Below are 9,560 nucleotides of genomic sequence, written 5' to 3' on the forward strand. Positions count from 1 at the left end.
AGGGCAGGTTGGATGGGGCTTGGAGCAGCCTGGAATGGTGGGAGGTGTCCCTGCCCATGCAGGGGGGTTGGGACTGGGTGATCCAACCCAACCCATTCCACGACTCCATGGAACGAGGGTCACTCCTGCTCCAAAATCTCCCCTCACTTCACACGCTCCACAGCAACCTCTGAAGCTGGTTTGATGTGCACTAAACCCCAGCATTTCCCATGCCTGGCCCTTCCTAAAACCCTTCCCCAACCTGTGTTCAGGAACCTTCTGCCTTCATCCTGCTGGGAGCAGCCCCAGCTCCCAGTGCCAGGAAAGCTGCCGTCTCGCCAGCAAATCCTTCAGCCCTCAAAGTTCTTTTCCCCCCTCCCCCCAACCCTGCCCCTGCAATCAAATAATTTCAAGAAACTCAATTAGTGTGACCTGACATTTCCAAGGAAGCCCTGAGGACACATTCTGGGCATATTTTGGCCCTGCCCAAGTGATTCAGATGGCAAATCAATAGTAAACGTTTCAGGGTCGATGTATTTAAAATAATAATAATTAATAATCAAAATAAAAGCCCAAGTGATCAGTTTCCATTATGCCCAAGCTCCCAGAGCACTGATGGGAAATTCAAGCTGGGTTTAATACACCTTGCCAAGGCTCAGGCTGCCTGACCTTCCACATTTGCCCCCAAGGTTGGTTTTTGCTTCTCCGAGTGTCTTTGCAACCCTGGATGAAGCCACTTGGCTCCCCAAGGAGCAGCAGGTTCAGCCTGTGCCATCAGCAGCATTTGTGGTGAAGGGTTTTGAGGCAAATCAGCAGCCCTGGAGGGTTCCTGCCTCTCTCCTTGGGGCCAAGTGGGTGAATTTGTCCCCCAGACTTGGCTCTGGGGCGCGTGGGCTCCTCACGGGCACGGGATGATCCAGCTCAACGTGGGGAGAAACTTCTTTGGTGTGAGGGTGACAGGCTGCCCAGAGGGTCTCCTTCTCTGGAGACTTTCCAGCCCTGTCTGGGTGCCTTTCTGAGTGACCTGCCCTGGTTTTGTCCCTGCTCTGGCAGGAGGGTTGGACTGGATGGTGTTTGAGGTCCCTTCCAGCCCTGAACACCCTGTGATTCCCACCAAGCTTGGAGCAAAAGCTGTCAAGAAGTTCTGTGTGTAGGGAGGTGAAGTCCCTTTGTAAGTGATGGCACTGGTCTTAAAAGGGAAAAAAAAACCCCAATAAAGCTGTTGTTCCATTTGTTTGGTGCCCGGGAATGAGGCAAGAAGAGAAATTCCTCCTGTTCTCTGCTCCCAGCTCCCCAGCTCCATTTGCTCACCTGTTGTCACCTCCAGCCCCTCCCTGTGCTGCTGCTTCACAGCTATGGAAGTCACCTGGAACATCTCCAGGGATGGGGCAGCCACAGCTTCCCTGGCCAACCTGGGCCAGGCTCTCCCCACCCTCACAGCCCAGAATTTCTCCCTCCCATCTCAGCTCCAGCTCCCTCTGCCAGCTGGAAACCCTTCCCCCTGCTCCCATCCCTCTCTGCCCTTGTCCCAAGTCCCTCCCCAGCTTTCCTGGAGCCCCTTCAGGCACTGGAAGCTGCTCTAAGGTCTCCCTGGAGCCTTCTCTTCTCCAGGCTCAACCCCCCAACTCCCTCAGCTGTTCCCACCTCATGCAGGTCACACTGTTCCATGGGTCTGTACCCAGGAACATCTTTGCACCCACAGCCTGAGCAACCTCAGCCCCTTTGCAGAACAGGTTTCTCTTCTGCATCCAGCCAGCCAAGGAGATGTGGAGGGGAGAAACTCACCTTCCCCAGGCATCCAACATCCACAGGCAGTTCCTTAGCAACCCTGACAAAAGAAAATGGATCATGAGAGATGAAGAGGCTGGGCTAGTGGGCAATTTGAGAAATGACACAGCCCCTGAGATGGGCACCAGGGCCCCCAGCATCTTCTGCTTGACAGATTGGGGCAGACAGGCTGTTTGGGAAGGAACCCACCAAAGCCTCTTGTCTTCCCTCCTGCCAGAGTCCAAAGCAACAGAAGAAAAGTTAATCACCAGCTTGATTGGTGCCCAGGGAGGTTAATTAATTCTGCAGTCATTTATTGAGGTGCAAGAGTAATTTAGGGTGGGTGAGATGCCAAGGAGGGAAGTGGCTGGGAGTTAATGCAGGGCTGGACCTTGTCTGGACCCAGCAGATCCCAGCCCATCTTGTAAAAACTTCACCCCATCCTCCCTGCTCAGGCTCTGTGGGAGGTGGTGGAAGTTGGCACGAAGTCCCCAGCCAGTTTGGGGTGATATCTCATCAGGTTTTGGAGCAACAGGCATCCCTGTGTTGTCATCTACAGCCTCTGGCCAAGGTGACTGGGAGGCCACTGGTGAGCATCACCCTCTTCCCACTGCAAGGCTGGGATTGCAGCCCAACAGCCTCCACACCCTGAAGAAGGAGGGGGGGGTGGAAAAATAATTGAAAAAGCCTGAAAATAAACCCTTCTGTGGCAGAAGGCAGCTCTGCTGACCCCAGCTGGGACAAGGAGGAGCAAAAATTGGGGTGTGTTTGGCCCTGACCTGGTGGCCACGTGGGTCAGGAGGAAATCAAGGAGAAATTTCCCCACCCTGGAGCCAGTGCTCCTGCTGGAGCTGCCTCAGCCTGGTTGTCCTGCGCCATTTGGAATCCCAAACCATCCCAGGAAATCCCATTGGATCCTTCAGGTTCTTCTGGATTGGCTCCATGTCCATCCCCTGCCTTGGGCATCCCTCACACCCCCACCCAAGGGCTCTGCATCCCCCAGGTGTGTCCCACCCTGCCCCTGAGAGCACCTCCAACACCTCCCCATGGATCAGGAAGCCAAGGGGCCAACCCATGGCCACGATCCCAGTGGCAAAGAAAGGCTGGAAGAGCCATATAACCCATCTGGTGAGAAGCAACCACCACATTCCTGGAGCAAAGTCTCTCCCAGGCCCCTCATCCAGCTGCTGGATCCTCACCAGGGGAAACAATCCCTGCTTTTGGAGGCAGGAAAAAGGAGAAGCAGGTTTTTATTCTTCACTCCATGGGGCATAAATGGGTTTTATATGCAGACATTTATGTACATGGTTGGTGCCCCTCAAAGTCAACATTGCTGGCAGAACCATGGAGTCAGGGAATCACTGACTGGTTTGGGTTGGAAGGGGCCATAAAGATCATCCAGATCCAACCCCCCTGCATGGGCAGGGACACCTCCCACCAGCCCAGGCTGCTCCAAGCCCCATCCAACCTGCCCTTCAACACTACCAGGGATGGGGCAGCCACAGCTTCTCTGGCCAACCTGGGCCAGGCTCTCCCCACCCTCACAGCCCAGACTTGCTCCCTCCCATCTCAGCTCCAGCTCCCTCTGCCAGCTGGAAACCCTTCCCCCTGCTCCCATCCCTCCCTGCCCTTGTCCCAAGCCCCTCTCCAGCTTTCCTGGAGCCCCTTCAGGCACTGGAAGCTGCTCTAAGGTCTCCCTGGAGCCTTCTCTTCTCCAGGCTCAACACCCCAACTCTCCCAGCCTGTCTCCAGAGCAGAGCTGCTCCAGCCCTCCCAGCATCTCCGGGGCCTCCTCTGGCCTCTCTCCAACAGCTCCTTGTCCTTCTGGTGTTGGGGACCCCAGAGGTGGCCCCAGCCCTGCAGGGGGGTCTCAGCAGAGCAGAGCAGAGGGGACAATCCCCTCCCTGGCCCTGCTGGTCCTGCTGGTGACATCCCAGGACACACACGGTTGGTTTATGGGCTCCAGCACAGAAGAAGAAAGACCAATCAAACTCAATCAGAGTGTATGAATCTTTTTTTCCAGCAGGTGACAAAAACTACCTGGGAGAGAAGCTGGAGCAGGGAGGTGAATGTTTCACCCACCCTTGGGCTGGAGCCAGGGGGTGAAACCCACCTCCTGGGCAGACCCTGGGACGTGTTCCCATGTTGTCTTCACCCACAAAGTGCTTTGCTGGTGGGAAGGGAGGGTGCAGGAGCCTGAGCCTGCAGGAGGCAGCTCTGCCTGCCAGACACGGAGTCTTCACCATGATCTTATTAGGGGGAAACAGGAAAGAGAAGGCAGCTCCTCAGATCAAAAAAAGATGGAAGAAGCTGAACTGCCTGGTTCATCCTTCTCCATCTGCTCACAAAGCAGAGAAGGGTGTTTCAGCTGCTTCAAGTCTTTGCTTTCTGAGAAGATCAGAGAGAAGATTATTTGGTTTTTTGCTGCACAACCGACAAAAAAAAACCCCTCCTGGGCATGAAAAATAACCCAGGGAAGGAGGCACCAGGGCTGTGGGGCACCCGTGGGAGCTGCTTGGTGGCAGAGGGGACTCAAACTCTCAGAAGTTTCTCCAAAAATGACTAAACTTGGTGGGAGGGGGGGGAAGAAAAACCAAGGAGGCTTTGTCAGCAGCATCCTCGTGCGTCTGTCCCTCCAGGAGCAGGACACCTTCCCACCTCCCTGCAGCCCCTTGCTCTCCAGGAGCTTAATTTCCCTCCATGAATCATGGTTTTAAAGCCCAAACGTGGGCAGCTGAGGAGGATCTTATTAAAGTTTCATCACTACAACTGCTCCAACTACTGGGAAAAGGAAAAAAAATGAGACACGACGACTTTGTGGTCTGATCACAGAAGCCTTGAAAGCAAAGAAAAAACAACACACCAAAAGCCCACAGCTCAGGGATTTTTGCCCCAAGAACTCATCCCTGTGAGGGTGGGGAGAGCCTGGCCCAGGTTGGCCAGAGAAGCTGTGGCTGCCCCATCCCTGGCATTGTTGAAGGGCAGGTTGGATGGGGCTTGGAGCAGCCTGGGCTGGTGGGAGGTGTCCCTGCCCATGCAGGGGGTTGGGACTGGATGATCTTTAAGGTCGCTTCCAACCCAAACCATTCTATGATGTGAGACCATGAAAACCAAAAAACTCCCTCTCCCCAGCTCCTCACCTCCCTCTGCTGAGGTTCCAGTTCAAAGTGACAGGGTTTCCAAGCCCTTGGTAACTGCTCTATGGCCACCTTGGAGAGAAAAGCAGGGAATTGCTGCTGCTGAGCTGTTGAAAAGAGTCAAAATTAGCCCCAAAATGGGGGTATGGGGAAGAGAAACTTCCCTGGGCAACCTGGGCCAGGCTCTCCCCACCCTCACAGCCCAGAATTGCTCCCTCACATCTCAGCTCCAGCTCCCTCTGCCAGCTGGAAACCCTTCCCCCTGCTCCCATCCCTCCCTGCCCTTGTCCCAAGCCCCTCCCCAGCTTTCCTGGAGCCCCTTCAGGCACTGGAAGCTGCTCTAAGGTCTCCCTGGAGCCTTCTCTTCTCCAGGCTCAACACCCCAACTCTCCCAGCCTGTCTCCAGAGCAGAGCTGCTCCAGCCCTCCCAGCATCTTCAGGGCCTCCTCTGGACTCTCTCCAGGAGCTCCAGGACTCACAGTTGAATTTTTGTTTGCCCTTTCTTGCCCTTTTTTCACCTTCTTGGTCCCTGAGCCTCTTGCTGCAGCTGCAGGGACACAGGGGGTTTTACAACCCTGGTCACACACAGAGCAATTCCTCCCCCCACCATCAGTGCTTCATCTTCCTGGTCATTCATTAGCTCCTCTTGCAGCTTTTGGTGCAGATGTAACATCAGAAAAGCCTCTCAGGGACAGGAAGGGCTGGGGCTGCCTTGCAGATTCCTGCATAAGCTGCTACAGGAGCTGCTGAGGTCAAACCCAAAGAGCAGGTTCACCCCTTAGAGGCTGCAGGGATGAAATGAACTGTGGTTCTTGGTGCTGGGTCTCCAGGAAGGCAAGGAGAAAGTGATGGAGAAGACAAAAGAAAGTATAAATCTTAAATCCACCCACTTGTCTAAACCAAGTGCTTGCTGCAGGATTTCTACCTGCTCTCTGTGCTCACCTGTGCTACCTGAGAGGAGGTTGGAGCCAGGGGAGTCGGGCTCTGCTCCCCAGGAACAAGCGACAGGACAAGAGGGAACGGCCTCAAGTTGTGCCAGGGGAGGTTGAGGTTGGATCTGGGGAACAATTCCTGCCTGGCAAGGGTTGTCAGGGCCTGGCCCAGGCTGCCCAGGGCAGGGGGGGAGTCCCCATCCCTGGAGGGGTTTCCAAGCCCTGGAGATGGTGCTGAGGGACATGGGGCAGGGGTGGCCTTGGCAGGGCTGGAGGAAGGGTTGGACTGGAGGACCTTCAAGGTCTTTCCCAACCCAAACCATTCCATGATTTTATTTATGACACACCCAGGTGCCCAAGAAAGCAGTTTGTTAAAGCACTGAGTCCCTCCCCACCTCTGAGTCTGCTCTTGTGCCCCTGTTCCCCCGAGACCCCTGGGATCCCCTGCCACCCAGCTCAGTGCAACGGGGTGAGGTTCAACCCCCAGGGTGTAAGGATGGACCCACAGTGGAGCTGAGCAACTGCCCTTCTCACCAAAGAGCCCGTGTGGGTGTTGGCACTGAAAAAAATACCCCCTCAGAGTCTCACATGAACCTCCTGCCACGTGGGTCGGGTCTCTGCCAACATCCCCAGGTCACCTCTTGGCAGCCACCAGCTGGGAAGGGCTGGACACCCTCCTTTCCAACCACTCAGAGCTCCCACAGCCCGTGGGGAAAGCCTGAAGTGATGGACAGAGGCTCCACAACTTCTCCCTCCATCACATCCCCCCTCCTCTCCACCCCAGGGATGCTGCAGTGAGGGGGGACACAACCCACCCACCCCCAGGGACAGTCCTGGCTGCAGAGGGGGAGCCCCCAGCCCTTGTGTGATGCCTACAGCTCCAGAGACCTCATCCCAACATGGGTTCTTCATCCAGTTTCATCCCCCCTGGGAGGTGCACCCAAGTAAGTTTCAATGCTTCATCATCTTGGGGAGAAAAGTGGGTTTTTAGGGAGGCACTTGGACATCACATCCTCCCTTAGCCAACGTTCCCCTCCCCAGGTACCTGAATCCCAGGATCCTGGGGATTTGGGCAGCAGAAGAGCTTCAGTTCCACCCTGAAGACCTGAGGCTCCTGGAGAAGATCAGGGACACCAAGTCCTCTGCTTTAGAGGCCACTTTTTGGCTCTGCCTTGGAGGATGAGGGGTGCCAGACCCCCCCACCCCAGGCCAGAAACAACAGCCACATCTTTATATCTCCTCCCCCCAGAATGATCTTCTCTGAGCAGGAGTCCAAAAATCCCTCCAGAGACCTTTTCAGTGGTTCCCCTGGACCTTCTGAAATGCTCCCTTGCCCCACTGGGATGTGATGCCAGGGCAGGGGGGGGTGATGGAGACCCCCCCCTCTGGTAGGTGGGTGACACCTGTGGCTTCCTGAGTGCCCACACACCTTTCCTGATGCACTCCTTGGCCAGGTCAGCACCCAGAGATCCCTCCCCACCTGTTCTGACACCTTCAACCCCCTCCCTCCATCCCCAGGCCACCAAAACTGGGAGGGGAGGTGAGACCCTCACCCTGTCTGAAGCCTGCAGAGCTGCCAGGGGGGTGAAGTCAAACATATCTGGAATGTTGTGTCCAGTTCTGGGCCCCTCAGTTCCAGAAGGACAGGGAACTGCTGGAAAGAGCCCAGGGCAGAGCCACAGAGATGCTGGAGGGAGGGGAACATCTCCCTGCTGAGGAAAGGCTGAGGGAGCTGGGTCTGTTGGGCTTGGAGAAGAGGAGACTGAGGGGCCACCTCATCCATGGGCACAAACATGTTCAGGGCAGTGTCAGGAGGACAGAGCCAGGCTTTGTGCAGTGATGTCCAGTGACAGGACAAGGGGCACTGGGTGCAAACTGGAGCACAGGAGGTTCCATGGGAATATCAGGAAGAACTTCTTTCCTGTGAGGGTGACAGAGCCCTGGGCCAGGCTGCCCAGAGAGGCTGTGGAGTCTCCTTCTCTGGAGACATTCACACCCCCCTGGGTCCTGTGTGATGTGCTCTGGGTGCCCCTGCTCTGGCAGGGGGGTTGGGCTGGGGGATCTTTCCAGGTCCCTTCCAACCCCTGTGATGCTGAGATTCTGTGAAAAGCCAGCTAGATACCTTCTGCCAAGCCTTCAGGCCTTGCTCTGTGATGTCCCCTGGTCCATCATCACTAATTAGCCAGTGGGTAACGATGCTGACTGCAGGAGATGGAGGAGAGGCAGGAGAGAAGCCAAGCAGGGAGAAGCTGGAGGTTGCTGAGAATCACCACTGGCACAACCACAACGAGCACAGGGGGAAATCATTTTTAATGGGCCTCCAGCCCAGGGGGGGCAGGTTGGAAACAGCTCTCATCTATCATTGCTTCTTCACCGTGGAGCAGGAGCTGAAGGGACTTCATCTCTCTGGAAGAAAGGAGCCCAGGAACCTGTGCCAGAAGGAGAGGAGAGGAGACCAACAAGTCAGATGGTGATTTCCCTCCCTCTTACTGGGAAGAAGTGCCTCTGATGGAGCTTCCCACCCTGTGCTGGGGTCTGCAAGAGGGTTGGCTTGGCCAAAAATACCTCCAAAGGCTACAAAAGAAGGAGGTTGGGGTGGGGAAAAAAGTGATTTCAGGAGATGAAAGAGGAGAGAATTGCTGGATCCTGATGTGCCTGAGCCAACAGCTGGAGATGATCAGGGGGAAAATGTTCTACCCAGGACCCGAGCCAAAGGGGAGCTGTCACCATGACCTGTTGCTGCTTCTTCAGCACCTTCAGGGGTTGGATGAGAAGCTCCAAGTTGATCTTCCAAGAACATCCCACAGCTACGGCTCCTCTTCTTGAAAGGAGCAGCTGTGACCACCATTGGTGTGTGGTCCAGGAGTGAGAACATCTCCCCATCCCACCTTGGAGTCCATCCAAGGGCACTGTTGGTTGCTGTTACCTTTTGTGGGGTTGCTGAGAGGATTTTTCCCTACTTCTGGTAGGATTTGTCCCCTCCCCAGGGACAACTGCAGCCCAGCAGCCCTTTGCTAGAAGACGGTGGTGATGACACTTCAGAGAGGAGCCCAGAGGGTCCCTGGGACCACCAGGAACCCCCAGCCCAGCTGCAAATCTACAGTGGCCATTGGAAGGACCCTCCACCTGGGTCCTTCAGGCATCTCAGCCTTGTTCCCAGCAGTGAAATCTCCATCCCCACCTTCTTTATAGCACAAACGTGGGGCATTGCAGGAGACCTCTCTCTGACCACACCAAGACCAGAGCATGGTCCTTGGACCCCAGACTTGAGGCAGGGGGGGAAGCTTTCCTTCCTGGCTGCTCTCTTGGTGCAACCTGAGTTAATTCTGCTGGATCTGGGGGAGTTTGAGGGGTTGTTTTTTCTTTTCAAGACATCCAGGCTGCACCTGGGACACGACGTCCCGGAAGAAACTTCCCCCCAAAAATTCCATCCCCCACAGGTTTCTGTGCCTGCACGGGAGAACAAGAGCCCCCCAGAGATGGGAAAACCAGGCAGAAGAGTGGGGCAAGTCATCCCTGCTGGGGATGAGGTTGACAAGCACTGCCCTGGGGCAAAAACCCCTCCGAGATGCTTCACCAGCCCCGCTCTCCGGATCAAACCGTTAACGAATCAATAATTCATTGGGACTCATCAACGCCCCACAAAAAATAAAACAACCCACAAAAACCCCAACGGGCACATTTGAGGGGTGGGCATAAAACCCTTTGAATTCCCATCACCCTTACACCAAGTGCCTGGAAGAGT

The sequence above is a fragment of the Chaetura pelagica genome, unplaced genomic scaffold, assembly GCF_000747805.2.
Source record: "Chaetura pelagica isolate M959 unplaced genomic scaffold, ChaPel_1.0 scaffold224, whole genome shotgun sequence".
NCBI lineage: Eukaryota > Metazoa > Chordata > Aves > Apodiformes > Apodidae > Chaetura > Chaetura pelagica.